This window comes from Anomaloglossus baeobatrachus, chromosome 3 (assembly GCF_048569485.1).
Source record: "Anomaloglossus baeobatrachus isolate aAnoBae1 chromosome 3, aAnoBae1.hap1, whole genome shotgun sequence".
Lineage (NCBI taxonomy): Eukaryota > Metazoa > Chordata > Amphibia > Anura > Aromobatidae > Anomaloglossus > Anomaloglossus baeobatrachus.
In genome coordinates, this window is record NC_134355.1 from 313,061,654 (window position 1) to 313,086,100 (window position 24,447).

A 24,447-nucleotide genomic window follows, 5' to 3' on the forward strand; every position below is an offset into this window, starting at 1 on the left:
GGATGCCACTAAGTTTCCTCAGTGTTTGCTAGTATAATGGCTTAGTAACTATGAGTTTGATTGTGCAATGCAGGCAGACGTGCTGCAAATATCTTTGCACTAGTGGGACTATACAGAAGTCCAATAGCCACGTTAAGGATGCCACTAGGTTCACTCAGTGTTTGCTAGTATAATGGCTTAGCCACAATGTGTTTGAGTGTGCAATGCAGGCAGACGTGCTGCAAATATCTTTGCACTAGTGGGACTATACAGGAGTCCAATAGCCCCGTTTAGGATGTCACTAGGTTCACTTAGTATTTGCTAGTATAATGGCTTAGCTACAATGAGTTGGAGTGTGCAATGCAGGCAGACGTGCTGCAAATATCTTTGCATTAGTGGGACTATACTGAAGTCCAATAGCCACGTTTAGGATGTCACTAGGTTCACTCAGTATTTGCTAGTATAATGACTTAGCTACAATGAGTTTGAGTGTGCAATGCAGACAGATGTGCTGCAAATATCTTTGCACTAGTGGGACTATACAGAAGTCCAATAGCCACGTTTAGGATGTCACTAGGTTCACTCAGTATTTGCTAGTATAATGGCTTAGCTACAATGAGTTGGAGTGTGCAATGCAGGCAGACGTGCTGCAAATATCTTTGCACTAGTGGGACTATACAGAAGTCCAATAGCCACGTTTAGGATGTCACTAGGTTCACTCAGTATTTGCTAGTATAATAGCTTAGCTACAATGAGTTTGAGTGTGCAATGCAGGCAGACATGCTGCAAATATCTTTGCACTAGTGGGAATATACAGAAGTCCAACAGCCACGTTTAGGATGCCACTAAGGTTCCTCAGTGTTTGCTAGTATAATGGCTTAGTAACAATGAGTTTGAGTGTGCAATGCAGGCAGACGTGCTGCAAATATCTTTGCACTTGTGGGACTATACAGAAGTCCAACAGCCACGTTTAGGATGCCACTAGGTTCACTGAGTGTTTGCTAGTATAATGGCTTAGTAACAATGAGTTTGAGTGTGCAATGCAGGCAGACGTGCTGCAAATATCTTTGCACTAGTGGGACTATACAGAAGTCCAACAGCCACGTTTAGGATGCCACTAAGTTTCCTCAGTGTTTGCTAGTATAATGGCTTAGTAACAATGAGGTTGAGTGTGCAATGCAGTCAGACGTGCTGCAAATATCTTTGCACTAGTGGGACTATACAGAAGTCCAATAGCCACGTTTAGGATGTCACTAGGTTCACTCAGTATTTGCTAGTATAATGGCTTAGCTACAATGAGTTGGAGTGTGCAATGCAGGCAGACGTGCTGCAAATATCTTTGCACTAGTGGGACTATACAGAAGTCCAATAGCCACGTTTAGGATGTCACTAGGTTCACTCAGTATTTGCTAGTATAATAGCTTAGCTACAATGAGTTTGAGTGTGCAATGCAGGCAGACATGCTGCAAATATCTTTGCACTAGTGGGAATATACAGAAGTCCAACAGCCACGTTTAGGATGCCACTAAGGTTCCTCAGTGTTTGCTAGTATAATGGCTTAGTAACAATGAGTTTGAGTGTGCAATGCAGGCAGACGTGCTGCAAATATCTTTGCACTTGTGGGACTATACAGAATTCCAACAGCCACGTTTAGGATGCCACTAGGTTCACTGAGTGTTTGCTAGTATAATGGCTTAGTAACAATGAGTTTGAGTGTGCAATGCAGGCAGACGTGCTGCAAATATCTTTGCACTAGTGGGACTATACAGAAGTCCAACAGCCACGTTTAGGATGCCACTAAGTTTCCTCAGTGTTTGCTAGTATAATGGCTTAGTAACAATGAGGTTGAGTGTGCAATGCAGGCAGACGTGCTGCAAATATCTTTGCACTAGTGGGACGATACAGAAGTCCAATAGCCACGTTTAGGATGCCACTAAGTTTCCTCAGTGTTTGCTAGTATAATGGCTTAGTAACTATGAGTTTGAGTGTGCAATGCAGGCAGACGTGCTGCAAATATCTTTGCACTTGTGGGACGATACAGAAGTCCAACAGCCATGTTTAGGATGCCACTAAGTTCACTCAGTGTTTGCTAGTATAATGGCTTAGTAACAATGAGTTGGAGTGTGCAAAGGGCAAGAGGGTACAGTGGCAGGGTTGTGGGTCTCTGGGTAGAGGAAAGGTAGCCTGCCTTTCTATCCCTCCTAATGAGGAAATGCAGCGAGGAAATCCCTGACCTTAGCTACACAGACGCTGTCATCTTGTGTAGCTGTTAAACTCTGTTTTCAGGACCTGTCACCTATAGCTCTGACCCTGCCGGTACGAGCCCTTAAAAGGATTGATTGAAAGTGCTATCCCTAAGCTGTCCAGCGCTGTGTATGGAGCATATACAGCTGTATCGGCGATAGGAGCTGCGCCTGTGATGTCTGACACCAAGGATGCAGAAGGCAGATAATGGCGTGCTGGAGGAAAATGTCCGGTTTTATAATGCAGGGACATGTGACATGGACATTCTATCACACATGCCGTTGCTTCTCTGGCTAAAAGTCCACTTAGCTGTGTGTGTGTCTGGGATTGGCTGACATGCTGGCCCTCCCCACTACACGCGTTCGCTTAGGGAATTAAGACAAGGAAAAAAAAAAAAAGCGATCGCCATTATCCATACAGCAGTGATCTGAATGCGCTGTTCCCGCACACTATACACTGAAATGTCATAATAGTGTGAGTCACAGAGTGACTTACACTATTATAGCGGAAAGCCAGCTAGGAATTAGCTGGTTTTTTTGCTGCTAGACCCGTTCTCGAACGTATCTAGAACTATTGAGCTTTTGCAAAGAAGCTCGAGTTCTAGTTCGATCTAGAACAGCCCTCAAAATCACTCGAGCCGCGAACTGGAAAACCAGGAACCACGAACCGCGCTCAACTCTAGTAGAGACCCCTGAAACGCGTAGACTTGTTCATTCTTCCTAATAAATGACTTGGAAAATTGTCCTTTGGATTGAATGGTGATAAGCGCGGCGCTGATCTCCGACTTCTTTATGAAACTGCTATCTCATTGTTACGGGTCCGCAGCTGTCTCCACTGACTTTTATGCTTCATGAGGTGTTGTGACTCTCACAACATCCATAGGTGAGTGCACCCTAATATCCCTTCTATTGTTTTATCGGTTAAGACCCTATGCGCCTGTCTTTCCTCCACAGTTTATAAAAGTATGGACTAAAGACTGAGAGACTACCAGGAGGGGACCCCCAGATGCTCCAAACCACGGGGACCCACCAACTAGAGAAGAGTGCAGGGGAAAGCAGCCCCCAGGTAACCAAACCGGCACTGGGACTAAGGGAACCAGCAGTGAGCACCAGCCTTCCTCTGGGTACCAGCTATCAAACTGCTGTGAGTAAACCCAGTTACACTGCAATCCCTTGTGTGGCCTACCTTCTTTCCATGCCTAACTACATCACCTACCCCCTGGTACCCCGGCCCTACTTTGCGGAGGGCCCAACATCAAGGCTGCCACTAATATCAGCCCCAGTGGCGAGAAACTGTGCAGCAGCGGTTCAATCACCATAACCGCAACCCGTAAATGGCGTCACAATACAAACTTTATAAATATTCCCCTGTACATAACCCCCTTCAAGCGACCCCCAGGGTCACAAAACTGGGCAATGGCCACCCAATAAACTGTCCTCGTAGATATACGGCTCGGGACCGAGTGCCCCATAGCCCTGGAGCGAGTCAGAATCACCAACTCCTTCCTTCAGATTATAATAGCACACTCTGTGTTGCTAAATGTCCATCAACTCCCATAATTGCAACACACCCCCTGCAATAATTATAACCATTTACCTGGGATTATAATTCCACATCTTCTATAGTCTATTGATTAAAGGGTTATTGCCAGAGAATAAAGTTATCACCAAGCGATCCTCAATAGAGTATAGGTGAACATACACAGCCTCCTAGGTATTACCAGCATGATGCCAAGCATTCGCACCTGACAACAATTTAAGACGGGGCTGCAGAGAACCCACTTTCGGGATCCCAATGGTCAAGTCACCACCACCGATTAGCTTCTTTTTTTGTGAATTACCGTTTAATCACCTACCCCGCGATAGATAATAACATCCCACAAAAAGTGTGCCTGCTGTATAAATATATATATTTTACCAAAATCAATTGCAATGTTCGCATCCCAAAAGATTCAGAGCACTTCTGCACCACTTTAAATACAAAGCCTGTTGAGCACTGTCACCAATGCAATACAACCAGATGTGCAATAAGTGAAAGTTGCTCTGAACACACTGAGAACTATATTAAGAGTGAGCAATCTCACCTGGTGTCACAGCTATGAACAACAGCTTCTCCAAGCCCACATGCGCTGCTCTCTGGCAGGAAGTATGAAGAGGCATGCTACTGCATGGCTGTATCTTAAAGATTGTGATGTGGCTCCAGATTTACTCTTCTTAGATCCCTCTACATACAATTTCATCCAGCTGTACAAAATTCCTCAGCCCCTGTGTACAGCTGAAGAAAAAATAGGAGAATTCCAGCATTCGTCAATTGTATTAAAAATTAACTTTAATGGAAAAAGTTAAAAACATGAAACAGTTTCATGAAAGCATTTTCATTAATCATGACTCAAGGTCATGATTAAGAGCAGTCCATCTGCGGGAAACGCGTAGACGGACGTGTCTACACATGCTTTCATGAAACTGTTTCATGTTTTTAATATTTTCCATTAAAGTTAATTTTTAATACAATTGACGGATGCTGGAATTCTCCTATTTTTTCTTCATGTAAATACCTGATTGCTGGCTCAGGTCAACTACTACATGCAGAACATACTGCTCAGCCCCTAAATGTATCCTCTATATGCAGTACATCACTTCTCAGCCTCTGTATTCAGCGTCCATGTACAGTTAATCAGTCAGCTCCTGTATTTAGCCTCCATATGCAGTATATAACTCTTCAGTCCCTATATACAGTCCTTGTATACAGCCACTATATGCAGTACATCACTCCTCAGTCTCTGTATTCAGCCTCCATATGCAGTACATGCTACTCAGCCCCTTTATACAGCCTACATATGCAGTACCTCACTCCTTAGCATCTATATTCAGCCTCTATATGCAGTACATCATTCCTCAGCCCTGGAAAATAGCCTCCAAATGCAATACATGCTCCTTAGCCCCTGAATGCAGCTTCAATAGGCAGTACATGTATGGCGCCCCTGAGGCTTCAGTCGCCACATGGTACTGCACCTCATTTAAGGTGCAGTACTCATCTTGGATCCAGAGTAGGTCGGTATTGGTTCCACAACACACAAACTCATGAATACCGAAATCTTCTTAAATAAAAGGGATTCTTTATTGATGCATGTTAAAAAAACAAGTGAAAATTAAACATTTTACACGTTTCAAGCAAAAAAAATGCTCTTAATCATAGAATTAGTGACAGGGAACCGAGGGAGGAGCAGCTTCCAGGGGGAGTCAGGAGCAACACAACAGTTAGGAGTTCTCCAGCAGTAGAGGAAGGGAGCAGACGAGTTTACCGGTGGCTCTGGTGGGACACAGGAGTCAATACGGTCACCGAGGGGAGAGCTTAATTGCTCCCTCAGGACCGGCGTGGAGCAGGGTGCAGAATCCTAGGGTGGAACAGACTTCAAGTTGTATCACCAGAATCTGGACAGGGGATTGTATGTCCCTCTGGCCACCACAGTTCTCAGAGCACAGTGCTACATAGGGTCCGGAGTTGTGATCTAAGTCAGGCCCCACCATGGACCCTCGGCACCTGCATACGGGACAGGAGTTAACTTTTCAAGAACCGGGGTCCCCAAGTAGCTTCAGGCCACAGGGATCCATCTTTAAAGGTGCAAGGAGGAAGGATCCACTGTCCACCGTACCGGTTCTGGCCTCCAATGGATCCGGGATTGACTGGGGCCCAGCACGGCAGTGACCGGTACTCCGGGAGTGGCAATCGGGACTGTGAGTAAAGAAATTTTGAAACCGCAGAGACTGTGTCCGCCTGTCCTTGCCGGGGCTGGAGCCCCGCGCTTCGGCGCCAGCCATCACCAAGACCCTCATCACCGTCCCCAGGGCCTGCTCCACCTGTGGGGAGCAGAAACATCTTAGCTTCTACAACCATCCGCCCTGGAGGACAGAGACAGCAGTGGCGGCTAATCCCTGGCCGTGTACTGCAGGTGGCGTCACGAGACAAACATCCTTCATCCTCCCCCCCCCTTTATTGTACACCTCGGGGGCCACGAAACTGGGCAAGGGTCACCCGTGACATCCCCCTGACCCGACATCACTGGCCCCGGTGACGAGTATTCAACCCCTTAACCTGTGGGTGCTACACATGCTCCTCAACTCTTGTATAAACTCTTCATATGAAGTAAATGCTCCTCAGCTCATGTATCATAGCAAACAGACATGAGTATAAATCACATTCTGGTTCCACAAAATTAAGAAATTAACTAGTTACAATTTTCCAACTGGGTTAGAAAAACTCGGACACTCTATAATTAAAATAATGGTAGCCTATATACAAAGCAATCTTGACTTTACAGTGAAAGTTTGTGGTATGGTGAATTCTATAGGAATGTGAGAGACTCAAAATGATTTTTTCCCCTTGTAAATTCATAGTTATAAAGTGCTAAACTCTTAATTCTGTTCCTTTCCAGTTTGGCTAGTCAATAATGGAAAGGGATGGCATCAAGAGATAACTTTAAATTGACTATCAGTATACAAACAGAGAAAAAATCCAAGTAAACATTTTATACAACAATAACTAACTGCTATCATAGATAAGAGGTTTTATCTTACAAGTTTATTATCAAAGAATATCAGCAATTATTTGAAAGCTGATAACTAAACCTATGGGAATATGCACAGGACGTCTAGAAAAAAGTGCCACAGAACTTCCACAAAATCTATGGCTCAGTGATGGCTTATTTTTGGCATCTCAAGCTAAGCTGAAGTTTTTAATGATACTATATTTGTCTAGATACTTTGTTTTGATCCTCTGTTATTGCATTTTGTGCAAAATTTGGTGCAACCAAAATCATAAGTTTGGCACTTTTTTTGCCGCTACGTCGTTTACTGATCAGATTCATTGATTTTAGATTTTGATAGATTGGGCACTTCTGAACGTGGTGATATCCAATGTGTGCATATTCTTTATTTTTTTAACACTTTAATTTTCAATCAGGTGAATGGGGGGGTGAGTTAAACTTTTAGGTTTTTTTATTTCTTTTTAATTTTTTTCCAAACTTTTTTTTTTTACTTTTTTTATTTTACTAGTTCCCCTAGAGGACTTCAAGGATCAGCAGTCTGATCACTCATTCATTTCTGTTGATCACAGCTACAGAGCTGTGATCACAAGAAATTCTCACCTCTTGTTACAGGCAGCACTCAGCCAGGTGAAACAGGACGTAAGTCATGTGAGCTAGTGAAGATTTGCCACGACGGGCATTTAAATTGCACTGTCACATTTTGACAGCGCGATTTAAGGGATAACAGGTGCAAGTGGATTGCAGATCCACCCGTACCTGTGAGGCACACATGTCAGCTGTTCAAATCAGCTGACGTGCAGGAACTGCTCCAGGCTGCCTGCGGCAGCCACAGGGGATTACACCTATATGGCCTAGGATGCAATGTTACGGGGTTAAATTATTCACATGGTTTGTCCCTATTTTCTTCTCCACCTTCCTTTTTGAAGATTTAAAGAAAATAGTTTCAACCTATTCTAGAAGATAATTTAATTTGATTGGTCAGTTGTAGTTTAGGATTTTCCTCTAGGGCTCATGTGCACGTGACTGCTGAATATTCTGCAGTGATTTGACAGCACATGTGCGCTTCAAATCGCTGCAGAAACACTGCATAATGGATGAAGTTTTTTTGTAAAAAAAAAAAGCCGATTTCATGCGCTATGGCTCCTGCCCCCACCATAGATAGAGTGGGAGCTGCATCCAAAACGCACAAATAATTGACATGCTGCTTTTATAAACGCACGGAGTTGGGTAAAAATTTTAGCTCCCAAATCGCTGCGTTCAAAAAAGCAACGTGTGCACGTGTCATGCACAATCTACATAGATTGTACAGGGGACGCAGGATGCATGCATTTACGCTGCAGTACAATATGCAGTGTAAATGCATGCAATTACGTAACATGCGCACGAGCCCTTAAAAAGGCTCCAATTCAAGCGATCCTTTCAGTTGTATGAAGTAAAGAACAGCAGCAGCAGCATGCCCTCCCTCCCCAGTTATATTTTGTATTAAATTGTTGCAGTGCTTGCTAAACGGGACATAGTCAACCCTAATGGTGACTGGATTTGGTTAATTTTATTACATTTATGGTGAATTGTCAATTGTATTAAATATATTGAATATGCGTGGTTTTATTATTTGATCCAGGTAACCCTTTAATAAACACCATGGCCTATTTTATCCATATTCATTAATTTATTAATAGTAAGTAATAACTTTAGTTATAGGTATTATGCTACCATCCAAGTCTTTAGGGAAAATCTGCACATAAAACTTAAGTGTACCCGCAAGACAAATTGTCACATTGCTGACTTTAAATACGCAGGTCAGTAAAAGGAAGCACAATAGGCAGGAAGTTTCCATAAATCCCATCCACTTTGCTGAAACTGTGTTTTTGATATAGCAAAAATAAGCAGTACAAAGTAGTCACTAAAAACGTATCGTGGACACAAAGCATTAGGCCACATGCACATGTTGAGTGTTTGGTGAGTGTTTTAGTTCAGTATTTTTAAGGCCACGTGCACATGTTGGGTATTGGTGAGTTTTTTACCTCAGTATTTGAAAGGCTGCGACCGCACTTTGCGTTGTGCTACTTGCAGTTCTAAACGCACATTTTGTGCTTAATTGATTTGACCAAAGTTGCCTTTTTCAGAAATTTAGCGCTGAAAACGCATGCGTATTTACAGCATTTTTGATGCGTTTTCAGCGCTTTTTACCTGCTTTTCCACCTGCGTTTTGACAAATACGTTTTATAAATCAAGACACTGCTAAATAAAGGTTAAACATTCAAATATATTGAAAAAAGATAAAAAAAAGGGTTAAATACAAAAGTGCAGAAATTAAAAAGAAAATAGAAATATATAATGGAATTATAGCGGTAATATAGTATTTATTAGAAAAATAGCACTAAATTTAACATTTTCTTTAATTTAATTGTCGGATTATGTGTGTGTGTAAAGGGACATATGAAATCATTAATTTAGTGTGCAAAAAGCATGCGTTTTGTAAGTTCAAAACGCCTATTTTCTGCACAGAAAAAGCAGGTAAAACGCAGGAATTTGTAGGAAACTTTGTTTTTGCGATTTCTCATTGACTCCAATGTTAGCAAAACACACCCAAAATGGTAAAAACAATTCACATGTTGCTTCTTTGAACGCAGAGTTTTTGCCACAAAATATGCAAATTAAACGCAGCGTTTAGAAACGCAAAGTGTGGTCTAGAAATCCCAATTTTCCATAGGCTTTGCTATGAAATCAAAACGCATGCTTTTTGGCATGAAAAAGGTGCTTCTCAAAACGCACCAAAAAAGCACCCAAAATGCAGGTGGAAACGCAAAGTTCGGTCGCAGCCTAAGGCCACATGCATACGTTGAGAATTTGTTGAGTTTCATCTCAGTATGTGTAAGGCCACATGCACACATTGAGTATTTGGTGACTTTTTTTAACTTAGTATTTGTAAGGCCATATGCACACATTGAGTTTTTGGTGACTTTTTTTTACCTCAGTATTTGTATGGCCTCCTTCACACGCACGAGTCTCCGGTACGTGTTAGGGCTGCTTCTCACTTGCGAGTTTCTCGCAGTAGAGCAATGCGAGAAAATCTCGCATTGGAATCGGACACATGTTAGTCAATGATTCAGCTCGCATTTGCGATTTTTTTTCTCAGTCCAAATCGGACCGAGAAAAAAATCGCAGCATGCTGCTTTTTTGCGAGTTTCTACTGCAAGTCTCTCCAATGCAAGTCTATGGGAGCGTGTAAATAATCGGATGTCACGGGACGGCACTCACACTATCCTAGTGACATCCGATTTTCTAAATACATTTCTCGCATGTTTCCTAAAACACTGGAAACGAGTGATGTCTCACAATGTCTGTCAATCACTATTCTCTGTCAGTCGGTCTCTCCCTCTCGGTCTCTATTCTCTCTCTGTCGGTCCGTCACTATCTCTGTCCCTCTCTCACAGTCTGTCGGTCATTTTCCCCTCTTCTCTCATACTCACCGTTCCCCGATCCCCGACGCGGCGCTGCACGGCATTCACACTGCTGCGGCGGCTTTTACTATTTTGAAAAAGCCGGCTGCTCATTAAACAATCTCGTATTCCCTGCTTTCCCCGCCCACATGCGCCTATGATTGATTGCAGTGAGACACGCCCCACGCTGATTGACAGCTGTCTCACTGCAACCAATCACAGCAGCCGGTGGGCGGGTCTATACTGTGCAGTGAAATAAATAATTAAATAATTAAAAAAATCGGCGTGCGGTCCCCCCCAATTTTAATACCAGCCAGATAAAGCCATACGGCTGAAGGCTGGTATTCTCAGGATGGGGAGCTCCATGTTATGGGGAGCCCCCAGCCTAACAATATCAGTCAGCAGCCGCCCAGAATGGCTGCATACATTAGATGCGACTGTTCAGGGACAGTACCCGGCTCTTCCCGATTTGCCCTGGTGCGTTGGCAAATCAGGGTAATAAGGAGTTAATGGCAGCCCATAGCTGCCACTAAATCCTAGATTAGTCATGTCAGGCGTCTCCACGAGATACCTTCCATGATTAATCTGTAAGTTACAGTAAATAAACACACCCACACCTGAAAAAATCATTTATTAGAAATAAAAAACAATAACAAATTCCCTGGTTCACCAATTTAATAAGCCCCAAAAAGCCCTCCATGTCTGGCGTAATCCACGGACCTCCAGCGTCGCATCCAGCTCTGCTGCATGAATGTGACCGGAGCTGCAGAAGACACCGCCGCTCCTGTCAGCTCCATGCAGCAACTGAAGACAGCCGCGCGATCAGCTGAGCTGTCACTGAGGTTACTCGCGGCCACCACTGGATCCAGCAGTGGCCGCGGGTAACCTCAGTGACAGCTCAGCTGATCGCGCTACTCACCTCATTTGCTGCGTGGGCTGACAGGAGCGGCGGTGTCTTCTGCAGCTCTGGTCACCTTCATGCAGCAGAGCTGGAAGCGACACTGGACCATCCTGGATTACGCCGGACATGGAGGGCTTTTTCGACTTATGAAATTGGTGAATGAGGATATATGTTTGTGTTTTTTATTTCTAATAAAGGATTTTTTCGGGTGTGTGTGTGTTTATTTACTGTAACTTACAGATTAATCATGGAAGGTATCTCGTGGAGACGCCTGACATGATTAATCTAGGATTTAGTGGCAGCTATGGGCTGCCATTAACTCCTTATAACCCCGATTTGTCAACGCACCAGGGCAAATCGGGAAGAGCCGGGTACAGTCCCAGAACTGTCGCATCTAATGTATGCGGCAATTCTGGGCGGCTGCTGACTGATATTGTTAGGCTGGGGGGCTCCCCATAATGTGGAGCTCCCCATCCTGAGAATACATGCCTTCAGCCGTATGGCTTTATCTGGCTGGTATTAAAATTGGGGGGACCGCACGCCGTTTTTTTTAATTAAGAAGCGGAGGAGCGGAGATGAGCGGGTCGTAACATCCTGCCCACCTCCTTCCTTCCGCATTGCCGGTGGACACAGGTAATGTTCGTCATTCCTGCGGTGTCACACATAGCGATGTGTGGTGCCGCAGGAGCGACGAACAACATCGTACCTATGGCAGCAGCGATATTAAGGAAACGAGCGATGTTTCAACGATCACCGTTTTTGAACGATTTTGCAATTGTTGATCGTCGCTCATTGGTTTCACACACTGCGATGACGCAGGCACCGGATGTGCGTCAATAACGACGTGACCCCAACATTATATTGGTAGCGATGTCGCAGCGTGTAAAGTACCCTTAAGGCCCTGTGCTCACGCTGCGTATTTTGACGCGGATTTTGACACAGATTTTCAGCAAAGTCTGAGAATTCAGAGGTGTTGTGCCCACGTTGAGGATTTTTCCCTTGCGTATTTGGTGCAGATTTCTTTTTTTCTGCACCAAATCTGCACCAAATACGCAAGGGAAAAATAAGCAACATGGGCACAGCACTTCTGAATTTTCATAAACTTTACTGGCATCACAATGGACATGCAGATTTTGCTGCAGATTTCTGAAAATGTGCTTCAAACCTACACAGCGTGGGCACTGGGCCTAAGGCTATGTCCGCACTTTGCGTTTTTACCTGCGTTTCTGCAACGTTTTGAACTGCAGCGTTTTAATGACAAAAGGCATGCATTTTGATTTTCAAGCAAAGTCTATGGGAAATGAGGATTTCTTGTGCGCACAATGCTGTTAAAAACGCAGCGTTTTAGTTGCAGAAATTTGGGCAAAAACTCTGCTTTGCAGTTCTAAACGCAAATGGCAAAAACAATTGACATGTCAATTGTTTTTGCCATTTGCGTTTAGAACTGAAAAGCAGAGTTTTTGCCCAAATTTCTGCCACAAAAAGGCTGCAGTTTGAACTGCAAAGTGGGGTTTAGAAACCCAAATTCCCATTGACTTTGCTTGAAAAGTAGAACACATCCTTTTTGGCATTAAACGCTGCAGTTGAAAAAGCAGGTAAAAAGCAGGTAAAAAGCAAAGTGGGGTCTTAGCCTAAAGGCTGCTTTACACCAGACAATCTATTGTGCGATAGATCGTCGGGGTCACGGTTTTTGTGACGCACATCCGACATCGCTGGCGATGCCGGCCTGTGTGACACCTCCTAGCGACGCAGTATCGCTCACAAATCGTGAGTCGTGTACTGCTCGTTAGGTTCCATAATATCGTTTAATTTAGTTGTTCATCGTTTCCGGGGTAGCACACGTCGCTCCGTGTGACACCCCGGGAACGATGAATAGCAGCTCACCTGCGTCACGCGGCCGCCGCCGGCTATGTGAAGGAAGGAGGTAGGCAGGACGTTTACGTCCCGCTCATCTCCGCCCCTCCGCTTCCATTGGCCAGCGGCCGTGTGACGTCGCTGTGACGCCGAACGTCCCTCCCACTCCAGGAAGTGGACGTTCGCCGCCCACAGCGTGGTTGCACGAGAGGTAAGTATGTGTGACGGGGGTTACTGACTTTGTGCGACACGGGCAGCGATTTGCCCGTGACGCAGAAAGGACGGGGGCGGGTACGATCGATTGTGAAATCACACAATCGGTCGTACCATGTAAAGCAGCCTTAAGAAGCAGCATGTCAATTGTTTTTGCCATTTTGGCAGCATTTTGCTAACATTGGAGTCAATGAGAAGTTGCAAAACACAATCTACTTTAAAATTCTAGCATTTAACATGCTTTTTGGATGCAGAAAATATGCTTTTTGGACCAATTAAATGCATACATTTTTGGCAAAATATTAATGGCATGATATGTCCTTTTACACACACACATAGTCCGACAATTAAATGTATGAAAATCAATAAATAAATTTAATTTTTGGACTAAATATTAGCACACAGTTATCATTTTAATAAAATAAGCCATTTTTTATATAATTTTAATATTGATATTTGTTATCAATTTTTTCCTTTTTTAATAGTTTGTATGTTAAAACTTTATCTAGCATTGTATTTGTAGTCAAAACGCATCTGATTTTAAGCAGGGAAAAAGCATGTAAAACGCGGTAAAATTGCAAGCGTATTTATAGTGTTTTTGTGGTCAAAACCAAATTTGACAAAAAACATTTCTGCCAGAGGATGCGATCAGAACTGCAACTACCTCGATGCAAAGTGCACACATAGCCTTAGGCTATGTGCCCACACTGCGGAAAATGCGCGGAATTTGCCACGGATTTTTCGCGGAAATTCCACGGATTTTTCAAAAATCTGCAGCACAGCTACTACCCAGCCATTTCTATGGCATTTGGGAACTGAAGTGCCCACGCTGCGGATTTTTCCACAGCGGAAATAATGCGGATTTCCCTGCGGAAAAATCAGCAGCATGTCAATTATTCCTGCGGATTTCTCCGCAGGGTCCCATGTATTTACCTGCCTCACCGGAGTCACTTTCTCCGTCTGGTGTACAGGAGTGCGGTGAATCCAGGTACAGGAAGGAAGAGGTGGGCGGGGCCTGCACGAGCTTCGGTCATATGACAGCCAAAGGTAGTTCAGGCCCGCCCACCTTCTCCTGCAGATGCTGACAGAGTGACACGGCCGCCGGAAAGCGAAGTGCTGCATGATGGAGGTAAGTATGAACTCCCGATCACTGCAGCACTTGTTCTGCATTGAGGATGCAGTGTCTAAGCCATGGTACTGTATCCTAAATGCAGAATGCCCGCACCATATCCGCAGGACATTCCGCAGCATGGAAACAGACAGAAGTTGTGGTGCGGTTTCCTGGGAGCTCCTGCGGGATATATCCGCAGGACACTGTCCCCGTGGGCACATAGCCTTAGGGTTTGGAAACTGTCAAGCAGTAAAAGCCCAGTCCAGTGGGCTTTTGTTTTCAGTGCTGTAATGGTGCTTTAAATGTAAGTTCCCTAACCCCTGTTATATACTCACAAAATTGACATGTTGTTGATTTGAAACACGCACCACAGGTCAGTTTACATTGAGTAAAAAAGAAGCACAGAGGGCAGGAGATGTCTATAAATCCCATCCACTTTGCTGCAGCTGCATTTTTGAGGCAGCGAAAATAGGTAGCAACAAAAACTCACCAAAAACTCATCATCTGCCCACAGCCTAAGGCCCGTTTCACACGTCAGTGAAAAACACTGACGTTTTTCACTGGCGTGTAAAACACGCACATGTCCCTCCATGTGCCGTGAATTACGGCACACGTGGGTTGTCTAAGTGCAATCTGGGCTCCGTTCTCCGAGGCCCGTGATTGCACTTAGAGATTAACTCAGCTGTGCGCGCTCCCGCTCTCCATGGTGCTGATTGCTCCCGAGGTGCAGCATCCGGCCGGCTCTGACCCCCGCAGCAGCTGCTTCCGGGTCGGCTGTGTCGTGCATCATTAATATGCGCGACAGTAATGAGCCGGCTCAGAAGCAGCAGGCTGCACGGGCTGCAGAGGACATCGCTGGAGCCGGGTGAGTAAAAATGTTTTTTATTCTAAAAGCACGTTTTTTTCTGGCACGTGTTTCACAGACCACACCACTGCGTGGTCCGTGGGACATCAGTGATGCCAGAAAAAAATGGACATGTCTCCATGCGGCAATCACGGACACGCGTGAACGCTGCACGGAGACACGTGCAGTGAAAAATCACTGACGTGTGAACAGACCCATTCATTATAATGGGTCAGCATATGTCAGTGATTCTGGTACGTTTAAAAAAAAGCACAAACGTACCAGAATCACTGACGTGTGAAACAGGCCTATAGCTGGAATCACACTTGTGCATGTAAAATCGGTTCAAGTCTCATGCTAGAAAGTAGCATGAGCTCTGTTCAAGTCTTGATCAGTGTGCAATGCAACAGCAATGCGATTCTGTGATTTTTCCATTGATTGTAGTCCGTGTGCAATCCGTGTGTGATCCGTATGTGATCTGTTTTTATTCTCAGCAGCTATGTCATCTGCCATTCAGCTCTGCTACATGGCCACTGACAGCAGACACAGACAGAGCCATGTAGCAGAGCTGAATGGTCGCTGACAGCAGACACAGACAGAGCCGCGGGATCAGAATGAAGTCAGATGAACGTCACCCGACTTCATTGTCATCCCGCGGCTCTGTCTGTGTGTCGTGGCCTGATTTTCGGTCACCAGTGAAGGTCTCACCGATGACCGCAAATCCCCTGAGTGACAAGTGATCTGTGCTATCAGCGGTGCTGTCACTGAGGTTATCCACAGCCACAGCAGCAGTCCTCCTGCTGAGATCTGTGGCCGCGGGTAACGTGAGTGACGGCACCGCTGATAGCGCGACTCACTTCAGTCGCTGTGGGGAACTCACAGAGAGCGGTCGTGGTCTGTGACCGCTCTCTGTCAGCTTCTGATGTAGCAGAGCTGAAAGCATCGTGGGACCTCTGTGGATTACGTCGGACCTGGAGGGGTATTTGGGGACTTGAACACAGTGGTGAAAGGGGGGCTTTTTTTGTCATTTATTTCAAATAAAGGATTTTTGGGTGTATGTCTTTATTTTCTTTAACTTACAGGTTAATCATGGAAGGTATCTTGGGGAGACGACTGCCATGATTAACCTAGGACTTAATGCCAGCTATAGGCTGCTGCCATTAACTCCTTCTTACCCCGATTACCACCACACCAGGGCAATTCGGGATGATCCGGGTACAGTCCCGGGACTATCGCATCTAATGGATGCGGCAATTCTGGGCGGCCGCTGGCTGATATTTTTAGGGTGGGGGCTCCCCATAATGTGGCGCTCCCCATCCTGACAATACCAGCCTCCAGCCGTATGGCTTTACCCTGGCTGGTATGAAAATTGGGGGGAACTGCACGCCGTTTTTTTTAAGTTATTTATTTATTTAATTTACTGCACAATATAGACCCGCCCACCGGCGGCTGTGATTGGTTGCAGTGAGACAGCTGTCACTCAACGTGGGGGCGTGTCTAACTTCAACCAATCATAGGCGCCGGTGGGTGGGTAAAGCAGTGAATACTAGATGGAATAATGAGCGGCCGGCTTTTTCAAAAGAGGAAAAGCTACCGGAGCAGTGTGACAGCCGTGCAGCGCAGCGCCGGTGATCGGGGATTGGTGAGTATGAGAGAGGGGGGGAGAGGGATAGACAGACAGAGAGAGATAGAGACCGACGACAGGGAGACAGAGAGACCGACAGAGAGAGAAAGACAGACCGACCGACAGAGATAAAATTGACCGACATCAACAGACCTTACTCATTTCCAATGTTTTCTGCAACATGCCATAAATGTATTTAGAAAAACACAGGTCACTAGTATGGTGTGTGTGCCATCCGTGTGACGTCCGTTTTTTTTCCACGCACCCATAGAGTTCCATTGGGGAGACACGGGCGAGAAACTCACCAAAACGCAGCATGGACTGAGAAAAAAATAGCAGATGGGAGCTGCCTCATTGATTAACATTGGTCCGAGTGCAATGCGAGATTTTCTCGCATTGCACTCGTGCGAGTTAATCGCAAGTGTGAAGCCGGCCTAAGGGCAGTCATGATAATTTCAAACTGTGAAATTATCATGAACCAGCCTTAAAAACGCTCTTTTGTGCAGCCTCCCCCCCCCAGCCTCTTAATACGGCCGTGCATAGTGGAGTCTCTGTCCCTTGTGTGCTGCAGTGAGTAGTGTCCGGGTAACCCGCCTAACCTAATAGTAAGGGCGTGATAATAGGTTGCTGGCTGGACACCATGCGCATACGAGTGTGAACAGTGCCCTATGCGCGCCACTAGTGTGCAATTTACCTTGCACCTGTGAAGTGTCCATCATGTTGAGAGGTTTGTCTGCATCCTGTTGGTGCATTAGATGTGTTGGCCTGGGCTAACTGGACTGGTTGCCCTCTTTTTTGCTGTGAGTATATTACATTTTTGGAGGAGTTTTTATCTCCTCTTTCTGTTGCTATTTTTTGATATTTATCAGTGTAGGGACCCGCAAGCATGAGGATCCGTGATGAGGATTGTGGGCTTACGTACATTGGCCAATTTACAAACTAATACCTCATATATATTTGATATATATTTTTTGCACTTTTTTAATACGGGGTGCAGCCGGGCCTCTTAATACGGCCGTGCATAGTGGAGTCTCTGTCCCTTGTGTGTTGCAGTGAGTAGTGTCCGGGTAACCCGCCTAACCTAATAGTAAGGGCGTGATAATAGGTTGCTGGCTGGACACCATGCGCATACGAGTGTGAACAGTGCCCCATGCGCGCCACTAGTGTGCAATTTACCTTGCACCTGTGAAGTGTCCATCATGTTGAGAGGTTTGTCTGCATCCTGTTGGTGCATTAGATGTGTTGGCCTGGGCTAACTGGACTGGTTGCCCTCTTTTTTGCTGTGAGTATATTACATTTTTGGAGGAGTTTTTATCTCCTCTTTCTGTTGCTATTTTTTGATATTTATCAGTGTAGGGACCCGCAAGCATGAGGATCCGTGATGAGGATTGTGGGCTTACGTACATTGGCCAATTTACAAACTAATACCTCATATATATTTGATATATATTTTTTGCACTTTTTTAATACGGGGTGCAGCCGGGCCTCTTAATACGGCCGTGCATAGTGGAGTCTCTGTCCCTTGTGTGCTGCAGTGAGTAGTGTCCGGGTAACCCGCCTAACCTAATAGTAAGGGCGTGATAATAGGTTGCTGGCTGGACACCATGCGCATACGAGTGTGAACAGTGCCCTATGCGCGCCACTAGTGTGCAATTTACCTTGCACCTGTGAAGTGTCCATCATGTTGAGAGGTTTGTCTGCATCCTGTTGGTGCATTAGATGTGTTGGCCTGGGCTAACTGGACTGGTTGCCCTCTTTTTTGCTGTGAGTATATGCAGCCTCCCCCCCAAAAAAAATCATTTTTGGTAGCACAGCGTTCTGTGTAAACAGGACTTTCACTGCCCAGAACTATGGCAGCCTATGTGGATGTAACGATCTAGTATAAATCACTCAGTACGCATCATTTTCTTTGGTCTGTCTGTAAACAGTCACTTACACAACTGCTGACATTTACTAATTGCCGGTCATATTCTGTCGCCAGTCCATGTAAATGAACGTTATGTGCTCATTCAGACCAGAAAAACTGTTTCAGGCCTCTTTCACACGTCCGTGAAAATTACGCACGTTTTTCACGGACATGAAAAAGTGCATATGGCCCTTCGTGTGCCGCGTTTTTGGCACACGTGTGTTCTCCGTGTGCTATCCATGATAACACATGGAGAACAGGAACTTTCTGCTCACCTGTGCCTGCCGTTGCTGTCTGTGGTGCTAATCTACGGTCTCCGGCCCTGCCGACTCCCCGCTGCTGCTGCTTCCGGCCCGCACTGCAGTGAATATGCGATGAGCATAATGAGCGGGGGTCGGAAGCAAGTGACAGCAGCGGCAGAGACAGCAGTGCAGGAGAAGGTGATTATAGAAATTCCTTTTAATTCACAGACACGTGTGTTTTCTCTGGTGCGTGTCACACAGATCACATCCGTGCAGTCCGTGTGACACCCGTGATGCCGGAGAGAAACGAACATGTCTACGTGTGGAGCACACGGGCACACATATGCTCCAAACCGACACACAGTCCATGGCAAAACACGCACGTGAGCGCGGACCTATTGATTTGAATGGGTCTATGTGTGACTATGTGTGAGGAAATGGACCAAACACGTACCAGAGACACAGACGTGTGAAGGAGGCCTTATAAGTGATTTGGATTCATCACAGTTTCATCAGCATTTGGTCAGAGTTTTATTAGAGATAATAAAAGAAAGTTTCTCCACCTTCTCCTTGGTATCAGCCAGTCAAAAACAGACAGCATATGGATGACAACTGAGTGCTGTCATATTTTTTCACTAACCCCTTAACTTGTATTGGCATTTTTGGATGAAAATCAGTCATGTGATTTTGCATGGACCACTCAGTCGAATAAAAAAGTCACGGACATGAGACAGCCCCATAGACAGTCATAGGTAGGAGTGTTAACAGATAGTACCCCAATGTGTAAAACTCATGCATGAATGACCCCTTAGACTAAGGGGTACCTTGCATGTTGCGACATCGCTACTGTGATCTCATCGGGATAAAATCGAAAGGGACGCACATCCGGCGCCGGTAACAACGTCGCAATGTGTAAATCCTAGAAGCACCGATAAACGATCGCAAAAGCGTCAAAAATCGGTGATATGTGTAGTGTTTGTCATTTCCATAATTTCGCTGCAGCGACAGGTACGATGTTGTTCCTTGTTACTGTGGCAGCACACATCGCTGTGTGAGAAGCTGCAGGAGCGAGGAACATCCCCTTAACTGCGTCTCACCTGCAATGAGGAAGGAAGGAGGTGGGCGGGATGTTTACGTCCCGCTCATCTCCGCCCCTCCGCTTCTATTGGCCGCCTGCCGTGTGATGTCGCTGTGACGCCGCACGACCCGCCCCCTTAGGAAGGAGACGGGTCGCCAGCCAGAGTGACGTAGCAGGGCAGGTAAGGGCGTGTGAAGCTGCCGTAGCGATAATGTTTGCTACGGCAGCTATCACAAGATATCGCATCTGCGACGGGGGCGGGGACTATCGCGCTCGGCATCGCTACAATCGGCTAGCGATGTCGCAGCGTGCAAAGTACCCCTAAGTTCCTGTGATGAGTATTTAGTGAGATTTTGATGTAGATTTGTGTAGCACTTTTGCATCTACTAGGTAAATTAGATTACTTGTTTTTTTTTTCATTGTGTTTTTGAGTGTGTGTTTTTTTTATGCCTTTTTATCACTTTTTTAATTTTCCATTTTTTGTCTCTTTTTGGGATGTCATGTTTTAAATAACGCTGCTTTAATTTTGGGACTTCCTGGTATTTGGCATTGACAAAACTTTATTGGTACAGTCTTGTGCAAATTACATGTGTTTTTGATGTGTTTCCGCTGCAAAAACACACTAAAAACATATTTGCATTTCTTCCCTGCTGATTTTCCACATCTGATGCAAATCTATGGGGAAAATGTGCGCATAAATCTCAGCATACCTGCAAGGGAAATTGACCTACTACGGATGGGAAACACGCGCAGCAGGTCAGTTTACACTGAGTATAAAAGAAGCACAGTGGGCAGAAGATTTCTTTATTTTCCATCCACTTTGTTGGAAATGTAACCGTATGTGCACACAATCAGGGTTTGCAGCATTTTGGATGCAACATGTTTTCGCTGCTTCCAAAATACTGCATTGTAAAGTATAAGCACAGTGAATGGGATTTAGAGAAATCCCATGCTCAGGTTGCTTCTTTTCTCCTCAGTGTAAACTGGCATGTGTTGCAGATTACCAAGCTACAGCATGTCAATTTATGCTGCAGAGACGCGAGCATTCTCCGCAAGGAGAACAGAGCGAAAGTATCATGCTAGGTATGGGGAAGTACCAAGTGAATGGTGAAAGGGAAGGGAAACCCTGTGTCTAGTGAAGGGGAAGATGGTGACCCGTGACCAAACCTACCATTGGTCTCTGGGTCCCTCAGCACCTTAGATAGGTTCCAAATCTATGTGCCAATCTGAATACCTGACCCTAGGTATCTCTAGTGCTGGATCCTAAATAGGGAACAGGTGGGATCAGCTCTTCGTCAACCCCACTAAACACTAGAGAAGACACAAGGAGGACACACAGTGGGAAAATGAATTACTTATCCACAGATGACTCAGGTAGAAATTCAGCTAAGTTTCAGCAATTATATCACAGATGAGTACAAGCCACCTGCTTGTAGCCAGACCTTGAATGAACTGAATAATATCACCAGCACAAGTCCTGGGAAGATGGTAGTATTTAAGTACATGGAGAATACTGATAATCAGCATTTGGAACGAAGAAGGGCTCTACTGGGTCTTAAAAGGGAAGAGATGAAAACCTAGCAGGAAAGCTACTTAATACAGTGAATACTAACAGCAGGAATAAGAGAAAGTCAGGGAGCAGTTTGCGCAGCCAAACGCTGTGACCTTCTATTGCTAGAAACCACATGACTGTCTGTCACCTGTGACACTCCCGTGACAAAGTCCTCAGCGGCCCGAACCCTGATCATGGGCACCGGCGGCTGTGGTCTCCTGAAGAGTGCTCTTGGGCCCTGCAAGAGAAGACACACTGTCACAGCGTGTCTGGATCGTGTGCACCCACCTTATGTCGCTGTGTTTTAATGCAGCGGAAATGTGCAGCATAGAAAATTCACTAAGAACTCATAGTGGCAACATAGCCTGAAACTTGGGTGAACTTGGTGAGTTTTTTAAGCAGTACCTGGCTCTGGAAAAACTTGCAGTTTTTGCGGAATTTTTATAATGCTACAAAATACCTGTCTTTTTTGCTTCCTCAGGCCTGAAACACACATCCGTGAAACACGTGCGTGTTTGATCCGTTTCCGTGTATACTGGAGACACGGCCAAACGTGCACCAATGTTACTATATCTCTGCGGCTACAATTGCGTTTTTGGTTATGTCCGTAAGTCCGTCTCCGTGATGCGTCTTTTGGTCCGTGTCTCACGCCAGCATGTCCGTTTTCTTCACGCAACACGCAGCACAGACCCAATGAAAGTCAATGGGTCTGTGCGCACGTCCGAGTGACATGGACGCATCTCTGTTTGCTCCCTGTACGTTTTGTGCTTTTTTCATGTGATGTCGGTCTTTTTTCTTTTTCTGCTTCGTTCTCTCCCTCAGTCCGTCGGTCGGTCTCTATGTCTGTCGGTCGCTCTCTCTGTCTTATCTGTCCCTCTAGCTGTCTGTCGGTCAGTTCCCCCCCTCTCTCATACTTACCGTTCCCCGATCTCCAGCGCGGCGCTGCACGGCTGTTATAAAAACTTCGGCGGCTTTTACTATTTTGAAAAAGCCGGCCGCCCATTAATCAATCTCGTATTCCCTGCTTTACCCGCCCACCGGCGCCTGTGATTGGTTGCAGTCACACACGCCCACCACGCTGAGTGACAGCTGTCTCACTGCACCCAATCACAGCAGCCGGTGGGCGTGTCTATACTGTGCAGTAAAATAAATAAATAAATAATTAAAAAAAACGGCGTGCGGTCCCCCCCCCATTTTAATACCAGCCAGATAAAGCCATACGGCTGAAGGCTGGTATTCTCAGGATGGGGAGCTCCACGTTATGGGGAGCCCCCCACCCTAACAATATCAGTCAGCAGCCGCCCAGAATTGCCGCATACATTAGATGCGACAGTTCTGGGAATGTACCCAGCTCTTCCCGATTTGCCCTGGTGCGTTGGCAAATCGGGGTAATAAGGAGTTATTGGCAGCCCATAGCTGCCAATAAGTCCTAGATTAATCATGTCAGGCGTCTCCCCGAGATACCTTCCATGATTAATCTGTAAGTGACAGTAAATAAACACACACACACACACACACACACGCAGCTGATCGTGCTACTCATCTCATTAGCTGCGTGGAGGTGACCGGAGCGGCGGTGTCTTCTGCTGCTCCTGTCACCTCCATGCAGCAGAGCTGGACGCGACGATGGAAGTCCGTGGATTATGCCGGACATGGAGGGCTTTGTCGGGGTTAATAAATTGGTAATGAGGGAATTTGTTTGTGTTTTTTATTTCTAATAAAGGATTTTTTCGGGTGTGTGTGTTTATTTACTGTCACTTACAGATTAATCATGGAAGGTATCTCGGGGAGACGCCTGACATGATTAATCTAGGACTTATTGGCAGCTATGGGCTGCCAATAACTCCTTATTACCCTGATTTGCCAACGCACCAGGGCAAATCGGGAAGAGCCGGGTACAGTCCCAGAACTGTCGCATCTAATGTATGCGGCAATTCTGGGCGGCTGCTGACTGATATTGTTAGGGTGGGGAGCTCCCCATAACGTGGAGCTCCCCATCCTGAGAATACCAGCCTTCAGCCGTATGGCTTTATCTGGCTGGTATTAAAATGGGGGGGGACCGCACGCCGTTTTTTTTAATTATTTATTTATTTATTTTACTGCACAGTATAGACACGCCCACCGGCTGCTGTGATTGGGTGCAGTGATACAGCTGTCGCTCAGCGTGGTGGGCGTGTCTCACTGCAACCAATCACAGGCGCCGGTGGGCGGGGAAAGCAGGGAATACGAGATTGTTCAATGAGCGGCCGGCTTTTTCAAATTAGAAAAAGCCGCCGGAGCAGTGTGAATGCCGTGCAGCGCCGGTGATCGGTGAGTATGAGAGAGGGGGGGACACTTCAGTCACTTGGGGGATTAGCAGTCACCGGTGAATCCTTCACAGGTGACCACTAATCAGTACAGGCACAAAGACAGAGCCGCGGCATGACAATGAAGTCGGGTGAAGTTCACCCGAGTTCATTCTCATCCCGCTACTCTGTCTTCCGACATGTACTAGTAACGACATTTTGCATCACACACGTACATTTCACACGGACAACACACACACATGTCAGTTATTTCACTCACGCACACACGGACATTCCACACGCACATACGGCTAGCATACGGGATACACACGCAGACCACACATACCATAAAAACGGACCTAAAAAACGGAAAACGGACCCGAAAAACGGCCCGTTTTACACGGACGTGGTTTTCACGGATGTGTGGCGGAGGCCTCATAGACTTCTTTACTTAGTTTGTGGTGTCTTCTCAGTGGAAGATACCAGATGAATGGCCAAGTTTCTTATTTAAACCTATTTGTGTCTTGTAAAACTTAAAACAGATAAAACAAGACCAAAAGACATGAATATGTGCAGAAATGCATTACATTTTTTTTTCTTGTGTTCAATATTTTGAGTGGTTTTTTGG

The 24,447-nt window shown here is 45.6% G+C and overlaps 1 protein-coding gene across 1 annotated transcript in view; it reads right to left on the reverse strand.

The window, feature by feature from the left end:
* RFX6 (regulatory factor X6) overlaps positions 1-24,447 on the reverse strand; it is a 343,542-nt gene that overhangs the window by 308,229 nt on the left and 10,866 nt on the right. The gene's annotated exons all lie outside the window — the stretch shown is intronic.